Below are 12,309 nucleotides of genomic sequence, written 5' to 3'. Positions count from 1 at the left end.
ATTACAAGGCGAACGCCCAACTCTTGAGCCACGATCGCCGTATAAGACACATGTGGCCAAGAAGGCAGCAAACAATGTAACAAGTCTGGACATAAGTAAAGAAACAAATACAACTGGACCCAGTACAAGCAAGTGAACACAACACTGGGATCATGTGCAATAACATAACCCTAACTCTAAATCCAACCATATCTCCTCGATTTCACCCACAATTATTTTTAAAGAAAAATAATGAGAGCATTTTGTAAATTATTTACCAGGAAAGCTGAAAAATGTACTGAATACATCCTCAAATTTTCATTGCTATAAAATGTTCACTCAAATTGTATTTTATCAGTTTTAAACCCAAACAGCCTCGTGCAAAATTGTATTTACTTAAAGTGACTGTAGCAGGATCAAAACAACATAAAAAAAAACTAAAACCTTTATCAGAAGTAAAATTCACAATATGAACCATCATTTCATTTAAAACATGTGCTTGTTTCATAATGTAAGTTTGATACCTAGCTCAGTCATGACTGACTCCATCCATCACTAATTAACTCATCGCTATCGCTGTTTAAATTTTTGCATAACCGTTCAGTGGAAGAATTCGACAGCACCAGTGATCAGCTGCAAGGGAAAGCTAGAAAACATTGACTGAAGGGTCAGGGGTCACTAGAGCTCATTGCACCTGACAAGCCTCTGCCATCTGTAATTGGATTCTGCATCATAATAGGTGGTGTTTCACAGAAGGAAAGAAGCACAGCTCTGACAAAAGGCTTGCCTGCGAATCATATTAAAAGTCCACACCTTGCTTGTGTGAAGAGTGCCGTAGACAGTTTATAAGCAGTTCCAATTTTACATATACCTAAACAAAAGACACCATTGGTCTGGAAGTTTTCTGCAACATGTTTTGTACTAACCTTTTAATTAGCAGTGTCAGCAGTGTGTTTCTGTGCAGCAACAGTGGCAGTGTGGTAAGTACTACCTTTTACCATCAACAAGGTTCTGGGTTTGAATCCATTAAGCGGCCAGGGCCTGTCTGCATGGAGCTTGTTCTTCTTTTGCCCGTGTGGCTATTCTGACATACTCCCACACTCTAAAGACTGGGGTGAGACATGTATGTTAGATTGACTGATGATTCTGAATTGGCCATCAGTGTGAATGACCGTCTGTCTCTCTGTTCTGGCCCTTTAAAAGACTAAATGACAACTTCTCCATGGTGTACCCTGCTTTTTGCCTTATAACACATGAGAAAGGCTCTAGCTTCCCTCAGAAGTGGATGAACGGTTAAGAAGGGGGCAGACTTTTTTTCTTTTTGTAAGGCGCAGACAGAAATTGCATGAGGCACATCAATCTTACTACGATACACAAAATCATGCTCTGTTCGCTTGTTTGTTTCTTGGTCCTTGAACTACTCCTTGACCACATGGAGTTTACTAGCCAGATTGTACACACAGGTATATCTTATGCACCTGAAGGTTCTTAGCTGTATTAGATACCGAGATGTTGTCTAGTAACCAATGGACTAAAATGGCTCATTTTACCATTTATGAACATATAATACCCCATGAAATCATCCTATCATTTTAATTTAACAACAATTACATGTCATTTATGTCCACTCAAGGTGAATTATTCATGAAATCTCCTGCAATGGGGAAGTATGGCATAAAGAAATAATCTCCCACCACTTGATTTCTATTTTATTACATGTAGCATGGAAATGGCTCAGTTAGTTAAACACAGTCTTATTATTATGTTATTTCATATCTTTTATGTACATATTGCACATTTGAGTCCTTGCCTAAAAGGCAATGTTAGATTTCTTCCTATATAACATTTGTAAATCAGTCCCCTTATGATGTAAAGTGCCCTGAAAAGATTGTTCTTGTGCTATTTAAATACATTTCTTGTGAAAATGAATTTTGTAATTATTACCTACAAATGAAACTGTGGATTGCTTCCTGTATCTGTGCTAAGAACCAGGAGGAGGCAGATGAGACTGTGCTTTGTGGTTTGAGGTGTTGTTGTACTTAATACACCTGCCTATTTTGCTTTCCACCACCTACTGTTTGGCAGCTGGGATAGCTGGTGGGTGGCATTTGCTGACTGAGAGAGGGTGTTGTAGAAGAGACCTGTGGGCCAAGAAGAGACCTGTGGGTGTGAGAGACAGATGCCTAGGCCTACAGTGCTGAGCACCGAGTCAAACCTTGTACGCTATACTGCATGTTTGCACCAACTTTTCCAACAGGCAAAGCTACGTGGGAAGTAGCACATTTCCCTGACGGTTGGCGTGTGTCAGGTTCAGCACTCTTTGCTATAGGGAGAGACCTGTGGGTATGAATGATGAGAGCTTTTTTATATGATGTGGGGTGCTGACATCAGCCCTGTGTCACCTGAGCTATCCACCATGATGCATGACACACCGAGATGTCATGATTATTTCCAGCAACCTTGCTGAAAAGTGACAGTACAGTATGTGAGAATGTGATTTAAGCAAAACACTGCTGAATACCATTTGAGATTAGGTCACTGACATGTAAAGACAGTACAGAGCATTGTGTCATGGCATCTCATAACTATGACTTGTTGAAAATCAAGTGTATAAAGATGAAAGGAATGTGATGTTGGGAAATTTAAAAAAAAAAAAGCCAGAATCTTCACTGTTACCATTAAATAAAATAGATGTAAACATCAGAAACTGTCAGTTTCAGAAAGTTACAGCTAATGTTTCTAAACACAAACACACACTGTGTAATATCAGACATGTGTCACTATGCTTCTGACTCTTTGTTCAGTTGACATGCATTTCATACACAGATATGCATTTCTGTTAACTCCCATTGTAACATAAGCATACTGTAACCATATGCTACTATAGAATTGCTGAGTGGACACAAACATGACACGAAAATTATGCCAAGCCAAGATGTGATTGTTGCATTTGCTTATCTAAATGCCAACACAGTTAGAGAGAGAGAGAGGGAGGGAGAGAAATAGTATTCACAATATCCTGAGCAGAACTTTACAGGAGAACTGCATAATGCATAATAAAATGGTTGTGTTCAAGCCACTGCTTCCAAAGAGCCAAACAGCAGCCCAGCCTGGAAATATATGTGCCAGTCATGTTGTCCCACTGAAGCAAGATCATGAGAGAACTGTGTGATCTGTTCATTAGGCTACTGTATCCACATCATTAGCATGTTCTTAGTTCAAATACTTTGGTAGGAAGATCCAAAAATGGACCTCATTCACAAAACTGATTTGTCAATATTTTCCTAAATGTGTTCATACTCTCCAAACAAATTTAGAAGACCCTCTGACCATATATGCAAACTAAGTTTAAGGGCTAGCTATCTCAGATAATTTACACACACCCTTAACTGAATACAATTGCTAGCACTGGAGAAACAGCATTGAGAACTTGGAGCCTCAGATTTTGTAATTAATTAAAAACTAATTGCATAATGGATCAGTGTAGATGTCGTATGTTGTTATCTGGTTATACACCGAGCTAAAGTGTCACCACATTAAATATTTGAAACCATGGAAAAATGTAATTTTTCCGGCTTCCTTGGTGGCCACTGTTGTTTCAATTTTTTTGTTGGAATTTCTTCAAGTAACTTATTTTATCCAGGCTAACACTGGATTCAAAGTACAATGATGTGGTATACAGTCATTATATCTTACCCTGTAAAGCTAATCTAAACCTAATCTGGTTAGTCTAAAGATTATGGGCGACCGTGGCTCAGGGGGTTGGGAAGCGCATCTGTAACCGGAAGGTTGCCGGTTTGTTCCCCGGGCTCTCTGTCCTGGTCGTTGTGTCCAAGACACTTCACCTACTGCCTACTGGTGTTGGCCAGAGGGGCCGATGGCGCGATATGGCAGCCTCGCTTCTGTCAGTCTGCCCCAGGGCAATACTCAATCATAAACCATCAGATTCTCCTGTGTCTTAATGATAGAGATATGATATTGACGAGTCTGTTAACATTTTTCCAGGCCTTCTTTCCTTTCTTCGAATAAGGTGGACTTTATTAATGTAGTAGCGCTGTTCCAGTCTTACCTACCAAAGTGCTTAAAGCATACACCTTTATTACTATATTACTCTACAGTGTTTTTCCTCTTGTGCACACTTACACTATTGATCTGTCGGGAGCAGCTGTGTTGTTTTCAGTTTGTATTGTGTTTAACTTCTTCAAATTTTTTCTCCATAGTATAGATTCATCTTCCACTTGTTGGCATTAGACTTTGTAGTAACTGGAATTGGTCAGATGCTGCCAAGGTCATGTCTTTCATGTGCACTTTCATGCAGGGGAAACCCTGGGTTAACAAAAAGAGTTGATAACTAAGGGTAAGGGAATCCAGATAACAGAGACGTATGCTAGGTATTTTGAACTCCCTTTGTAATGCAGGGACCTACTTTCTTGCCTTTAGCGGTGTAGGCTTGCCTTTCACATTGTAACCAGTTTCTCCATTTCACCTGGAGGTTTTTAGAAATGGGGCACTATGCCGATTGTGTGCAGATTTCACAAGCCTTTCAATGGTAAGAACAAAATATTCTGGTGCACAGGGTTTTATGAATGTTTTATGATGGTAAACGTACATATGCATTTGTTTTTTGTGCAGGGTAGGACCATTTTCACATAAATATTAGTGAATGACCACCATTCTAGTCAGCCCTCTGGATTAATTCATAAATGAAGCAACAAGTTGCGAAACTTTGTAGATACATAGTAAACATAGTAAAACTATAATCTGAAGAGGGAAAGTTTTTGAAACCCTTATTTGCGGCAAAGTTTCAAACTTTCTAAGAACTTTTTTAAGAAGTTAAAGGTACACTATTTATTTATTTAGAATTTACCAAGACTACAAGGACACTGACCAAACAAAAATTCATGAAACCTGGCCAGAGTTGTAGCATGGGCAACATCAGAACTGACTGAAGTAAGTTGTAAGATTTTATACGATGTTCAAAATGTACTCTCTGGCTCCCCTTCTAGTTACTCTTGTTAGTATAAAATATAAAAAAGTAAACTATAAGTTTTAAAATGTATAAAAATCTCAGGCATAGAAAAGGAAAAAGGGCAAATACACATTGTAAGGCACGTTGATCAGGGGGCATAATAAGAAATAGCAATCAGCAGACTTGGGAAGCATTCTTGTGTAACTGCTTATATATGGGTCATTCTTGCTGTTTCCACATTATTACATGAGTGAAAATAATAATGTGTAATAATTATTGTGCAGTATATCTCAAAATTCAAAGGCAAATTTACAAATGTAGCCATCCATCCTTTGGGGCTGTATGTTTTTTGACTGTATTACTTTTCGTCCACTTCCTAGTTTACTTGTACAAGCAGGCAGATACTCCTAGGTTCAACGTGTGTTTTTTCTTTGTGATATATTGAAGATCTGTCAAAAGTATTTCTGTGTTTTTACCCAGCACTGCTAAATGTTCAAACTTCTCAAATCCAAAAAGGTTACAGAGTTGGTCAGAAAAAGATTAAATATTTATTTTGCAGTCAAGTTACAGACCATTGTTTAAATGTTCTAATACAAAATCCAAAGTCCCTGATGCTCCTTCAGTTGATCTAACAGTTTCTCCTTGTTCACTCGTTCTTCCTTCAACTAAACAGGTAAATATGGCTCAGCATAGTAATGTGAGCAACAGTGCATGGCCCTGGAATTATGCCTGTCTGATGCTCACCCTTGAGACACAGTTGAACAGTTCAGTGCTGAACCAGAGTAGAGCAGCAAGAATGAATATGCACTTTGACTGGGTGAGTAGAAACCGTAACCCCCTTAGCCAGGCTGTCTGACAACCTCCTGCTGTTTAGTACTTGACTTGTGGCAGCTTACATTTCTTTTCTTTATGGATGATATGTTTTAGTGGCTCAAAAGCTAAGCTGCTCCTAAATGATAAGAGGAAAACTTTATTATATACTTGTTAAGCTTGGTCACTTAATTTACCAAATTATTATTTGGAGACTGACAAGGAATCTATTTGGAGGACAAATAAAAGTATGTATTGAGGTTATATAAATATAGAGGTTAGATAAAGATATAATTTATCTAACCTCTTTCTTTGTTTGTTTCTTATGCCACAATCAAAGTGACAGTGATTTCCACTAAAGTGGTGTCAGAATGCAATTACTGACCTAGTAACAGAAGAACGCAGTATACAGAATTGGCGCCCTTCAGAAATACTTGTGGAACTGTCGTATGTAAAAGTAATTAAGTACTTGTTTATCCCCAGCTGAAATTTTTGAGAAGGGTACCAACAAGTGCCTTTTATACTCCCTCGTGCAACAGCTCCCTGAATTCAATAGGTGCAGAAATCCTTGGCTGCTGAGGGTTGAAGATATGCACATTACTTTGAAACTGATCAACAAAAGGATGTGATGGTAAAGTGCAGAGATCTTGCATGTGTTCTGCTTATAAGATCAGGGATTTGTGCTAATACCTGGGCAGTTTCAGGGTTTCTATTATTAACTGTCAGTTAAGTTACACTGGATCCCTGGTGATGTTGCAGAGAGCAAAACAAGCCGTATGACCAGTGTAACAAATTAAAATGAAAAGTAATTAGAAATGTGTAATACACTGTCTTTTTGAAAATAATGGCCCCAAGACTTGGGTAGGGCTGCATGCTTTAACTGTGGGAGCCAGCATGGCCAGTGGACTAACAACAGCAGGCCAATAATTTGCAGGTTGTACCTGCTGTTATCAACCTCTTTCACTGCAGATGACCAGCATCCTCTCTTTGATTTTGTTTCTACCATTTTACTGAGCATTTCAGAATTGTTGAATGAAAATCCAGTCCATAATTCAAGTGAACTTAAACTGTAAACATAAATTTCCTATTCTAGTCAAATGTATTTTGACACAAAAAGAGGCTATACATGAAGAACAGAACAATAAATTACAATGATCCCAAACTTTTCAGGAATATTATATACACGTGCACCTATGTTTTTACTGCATACATAGATCACAAAGTTGTGCTTTGACCTATAGCAACATCTTCATTACTTTCTTTGACATAAAGGCCTTAGAGGCCTTACAGTAAAGAGGAAGTTAAGTTACTGTAAAGCACTTCCCTGTATGGTCTGTCACAATGAAAAAGAAGCTCAGTGGAGCGAGAAGAAAGAGGAGCACATGGGATGTGAAAGGCAGGACTGGGGCTAAGTGTTGTGTAGAAACAGGCAGTGACCTCATGGGAAAGGTACACACCATCTTAGTTCATGAATTGGCTCCAGATGGGAACTGGCAAGTGGGAAAAGCGGAACAGAATTGTATTGACAAGCTATGCCTGGACAGGCCCTGAGCAAAGCCATTAGCCATGTTGCCGAGTCACCAGGGAAAGCTCCGTCGGTTTGAGATTTCACTTCACCTCAGTGTTGATGGGGACACTCTCCACCCGTCCAGTACAGCAGCCAAACACTTCGACAGAGCCTTTATCAAAATACTGATGAGAAAAGCATCACACAACTCACTTCATTTTTTCAGGCTCATTTTCTAATGAAATTACAAAAATCTTTTCTTACTTTTACTATGTTCTCACAGAGAAAGATGAGGGTAAATGACATAACTGGGTATTTATCAGAAGATTTCACCACTGTGGTTCTGTCAAGATGGTGCTTGTTTCTAAATACTAAATAGTGATTATTATGTACAATTATCTAGAATAGAATATTAGGATATTATGGAACACTCAAAATGATTTGCCTCATTGGACGCACAAGGAAATTAAAAGAAATAATAATCCCTTCATTTTCCTGCACTCATTCAATTCAGAATCACAAGGGAATATAACCTATCCCAGCTGTCATAGGACACGAGGCAGGGAATACCCTGGACAGGTCACTGATCAGTCGCTGATATAAAACATAAAGACAGACAACCATTCACACCTACACCCAAAAATTAACCTTTGGACTGTGGGAGGAAGCTGGAATACCTGCAATACCAAACAGAAAGGATTCAGAAGCAGGACCTTCTGGCTGTGAGGAAGCAGAACTAACTACCATATGACGAGAAATAATAACTGTATGGTATAATGTAGCACATTCAACAAACTTGCCAATGTGCTGATTCAATGAACGAATAAATAAATAAACAAATCTGCTTTCTGTCTAATTGTCATAAGACCTGCAAAGAGATGGGTTTCATCATTAGCTGAGGGCCGTGAGTAAGCAGTAGTTTTTATTCAGATCATTCAGATAATCTTTTTAGTCTTAAATTAGTAGGTAACACGGTAAAAAATGCAATGAGAAAAAGAAAGAAAGAAAATAGGCAATTTTGAGAGTTTAACAAGATGTTACAGCCCATCTCTATGTTATAAAGTGAGCATCCAAGTGCAGGCCCCACTTTTTGACAGCAGTGACAGACATGATGTGGAGCTCACCCGGCAGTGCTGAGAGAGGCGTCTATTCTGATCAGTTCCACTTGGAGCAGGATATCTGGAGTGAACACTGTCAAAACCCTCTGCAGTCCTCTTCCCAGCTGAAGACAACCATGCCACAGCGCATCCGTATAGACAGGCCTCAATACCTCTGTCGCTGCAAGAGAAAATTTTGTGACTGTGTGAATGCATAAAAAAGTTAGAAGATGGTATTTTTCTTTAATGTGGGGCAAATATATTGGGGTAGACAAGCTTTAAGAATTTTTGATAAACCCCACCATATCAGCAAGCTAGATAGAATATTTTTTTCAGGAGTACTTTAAAAGGATTTGTAGCTTTTTAAATGGTACAGATTTTGTCACATTGATGTAGTGGTATGTTTTTTTTAAGGATTATGGATGATGTGATTATCTATGTTATTAATAACAAAAATTAAAACCAGAATCAAATTTTACAGTGCACTTGTTTTTGCCTTCCAATCCATCTTTGAACCTCTCTCTCACCTTATACAGTATGTATGTGAATGCATTCTTCCTCCTCTAACTTGTCTATCACCACCTACAGTATGTGTTGGCGTGCGCCTCTGTGTATGCATGTGTTCACTGTCTGACTCCATAAGCCAGTGGAGTCGAGGGAGTTGTCAGAAGGTGGTTGCCCTGGTTTCCTTAGCAAGAAAGATGAGCATCTCCTGCACAACCCCAGAACAAAGATGCAATCTGCCTGAATGCAGCAAATAAAAAATAACCATTAGGAAAAGCTCTGAAAAAAGGGAAACTCTCGTACAAGGCAAAACTAAGTAGATTGAGTCTGACCATACTGAGAACGATGAGCAGCTCTGTCATTATTTTAGTGTTATGCACCTTGGACGGGTGGCAGAACTGGAGGACCGTGTGCCTGGTGGGACTGTCGATCGAGGAGGCTGAAGATATCTACCTATTCGGAACCATGATAACAGGGTTCACGCTGATCGGCGTTGGCTTAGCCCTGGTTTATCAGAGAAATAAGAAAGCGGAACCGGCTGTTCAAACCCCCACAAGGCTGCCCGCTGGATTCGAAGCGACGGGACGAGGTGCGACCTCTCACAACGAACGTAATATGGTCAACACCTTGGAGACGCTTACAGCTGCTGTGAAGGCTCAAAACGACACCATTGAGCGTATGAGGGGAAACATCAGAGAGAGGCCTGCTCAAAATGAGACCCTTGAGCGACAGTTGGAAAACATCGCGGAACGGATCACTGCAGTTGTGAGGTCTCAGAATCAAAAGACTGACAACACCACGGAACAGAAGTTTGATACCATCATGGGGAGGCTCGCAGCTCTTCAACGGGAGATCGAGAGACCAGCCTCGGAGTGCTAGAATTCGAGCTGCTCACAAAGGAGAAATCAACAATATTCAACATTTGGACACCACGGCCCCAGCTGCAGGCCCAAGGCTGGAGCCCACCAAAACAACTCCCTGATAACGACTGTGTGATGACTATTCTTCCCGCCCCATGAAGGACACCTGGATTGGCTGGAGGACTGTTTACTTAGCCTGATAGGCCGAAGGACACTGTCTCAGCTAAACTATGGACACGCACACACACACACTTACACTGATAAGCACTCACTCATCCCCCTCCCTTTCCAACGCCTTCGATGCTTGTGCCCTACCGGGGATGATAGCAGTCAACTGGACCAGCACAGATGCTGCAGGACCGGATGCGCTGTCTACGCCGGCTCTCTCTTACCCTTTACCCGCCCCTGTTGCTTGTCTCGTGTTTCTATGGTGTATTGATAGTCATGTGCTTTTGTGCTGAGGTGTTTTTTCTTTTATCAAACTGTTCTCCCACTAGGAGCTCAGTCTGAGTGGAGTTTTTTTTTTCTCCTCCTCTTACCTCATGTAGTGTATTTTCGTTGTTTTTTTCCTATCAGCCTACCTTCTGACATGTCTGCCCAATGTGATGTTTGTGTAAAGTTGGTCAGAAGGTTCCTTTGTGAGTGCGCATGCGCCATTAGCGTGCTGCCTGCTGTAACCCCTAATTTCCCTCGGGATGAATAAAGTATTCTGATTCTGATTCTGATTCACAGTAAATCTGGATTATGAATCCTCATCTGATGGGAAGCAGTAAATTGTGTCAGAGGATTAAAACTCTTCCGCACACTTGTCTCGGCTTCTTGGGAACAGTTTGTTTGCTGTACTTGTGTCTGAACTCCTCCACAAGCTGATGGATTTTGAAGATCCAGAACACAGCCTCCTTGGGCTGTGTTAAATGAATTAGGTAGGCCTGAGTAGCTACATTTTTAGCTTCGTGCACTAGATGCACATTATCCTGAGCTGTTGAAAGCCTAAATACCTGCTGGGCCTCTCTATAAACGTTCAGCTGCCATCAAGAGCCCACAGAGAGGTCGGAAAGAACGAGAGACTGCACAGGATAGAGAGAGTGTTCAGCAGAGAGTGGCTGATGACAGCAAAATCAATTAATTGAATGAGTGGACAACTCTTGCATGGATCGAGTTTCACAGCTTTGATAAAAACAAAGTGCACATTACGTTATAAAACGAGTAAAAAACGAGTTAAGCACCTGGAGGCTGAGCAAAGATACTGACTGTACTCATTGCTTCTCATCTCTTACAGCTACAGAGGCTCCCTGCGTTATGCTGCTGCTCACACAGACGCCGAGGCACCAGAAGACGCCTTTGCTTTCCCTCCCAGGAGAATAACATCCTCCATCAATATTTAAGTTTGTTTATGTTTAGCTGTTTCACTTTATTGACCATGCTCAGGGAACTTAATATTTTCCTTTCTTGTCTTTGTTTTCATATTGCAACAGCTCCAAGCCGCTAGGTTTGCATGTACTGTTTTGTCTAGGTTTCTTGTGTTAATTCAGTTTGTCCTAGAAAACACAATCAAAAGCATTTCTAAACTGTCCTGCTAAACCTTGAACTAAAGGCCTTATCATTTCTTTCTCTTTATGAATACCATCAGTGCTGTTTTAACTTGACTCTCTTCCATAAAAGCGTCAACATTACCTACATACAAACTGTTATCAGCAGTTTCATTCACCTCTTCTGTCCAGTGTTTTCCCCTGACAATATCTAGTTCAGTGCTCACTTATTTTAAGTCTAATGATCTATGACAGCCCAGGAACTCTTACAAAAGCCTCACTGGTTTGCTACCAGCTTTATTCATGATTAAGATTAGACAAGATAACCAGATCACAGGTGCACCACATCAGTCTCTGCTACTGTCAATGGGATTACCTGTCCTCTGTAGCCCAAGCTGTACAGAGGGAGGGATAGAGGAAAGAAGCTGGGGAAATAGGTCAAGCACACAGATAAGGGCAGGTGTTCTTTTGAAGATGTGTCTACAGTCTCAGAGGGACCAAGTACCGCAAAACATTACAACTTCAATAAAAAAGAGGGAGCTCCTGTTAAACTCAGTGCAGGGGTACAAGAGGTTCTGTTCAATAAGTTTGATTAAATTCAGAAGTGCGTGTCTTAGCAGCGTAATTATTGGATTTAGAGGATATCCATTTCATTGCTGTAATGTTCAACACACTCTCTCTTTTTCTCAAACACGCAGATAGTAAGATTAAATGTGAAATAATACTTTTTTGTGTGGTTCACTGATTTCCTTGCCTACAAGTACCATTAAAAATATACAGGTCCTTAAAGCTTTATCAAGGGGAAATAAAGCTTTTGCTAATAGAGATCCTGCTTGTTACTCAAAATGATACTACACTGAAGCATAGGGAGTTTCAGTCAACAGTCACACGGAGATTTGAATAGCAAAAAGCTTTACATACACAATATTTAATACTAAAAAAGTAATTTTTTGATCAGATAACTCATTTGAAGTAAAAGTTAATACAATACACACATTTCATTATTGCACGTAAATGTTAGGGACTACATTTTTTCTTCCTAAAATGGTTATAG

General features: G+C 40.0%; 1 long non-coding RNA gene across 2 annotated transcripts in view; it reads left to right on the top strand.

Annotated features, from left to right (window-relative positions):
* LOC143413570 (uncharacterized) overlaps window positions 1-11,965 on the top strand; it is a 61,512-nt gene extending 49,547 nt beyond the window's left edge. For both annotated transcript variants that reach the window (XR_013094174.1, XR_013094175.1), the window contains exon 5: window positions 11,006-11,965. This is a non-coding gene — a long non-coding RNA (uncharacterized LOC143413570). The remainder of the gene's footprint in view (window positions 1-11,005) is intronic.
* The last annotated feature ends 344 nt before the right edge of the window (window positions 11,966-12,309 follow it).

The sequence above is a fragment of the Maylandia zebra genome, linkage group LG18 (assembly GCF_041146795.1).
Source record: "Maylandia zebra isolate NMK-2024a linkage group LG18, Mzebra_GT3a, whole genome shotgun sequence".
Taxonomy (NCBI): Eukaryota; Metazoa; Chordata; class Actinopteri; order Cichliformes; family Cichlidae; genus Maylandia; species Maylandia zebra.
This window is presented reverse-complemented; position numbering and strand designations above follow the sequence as displayed.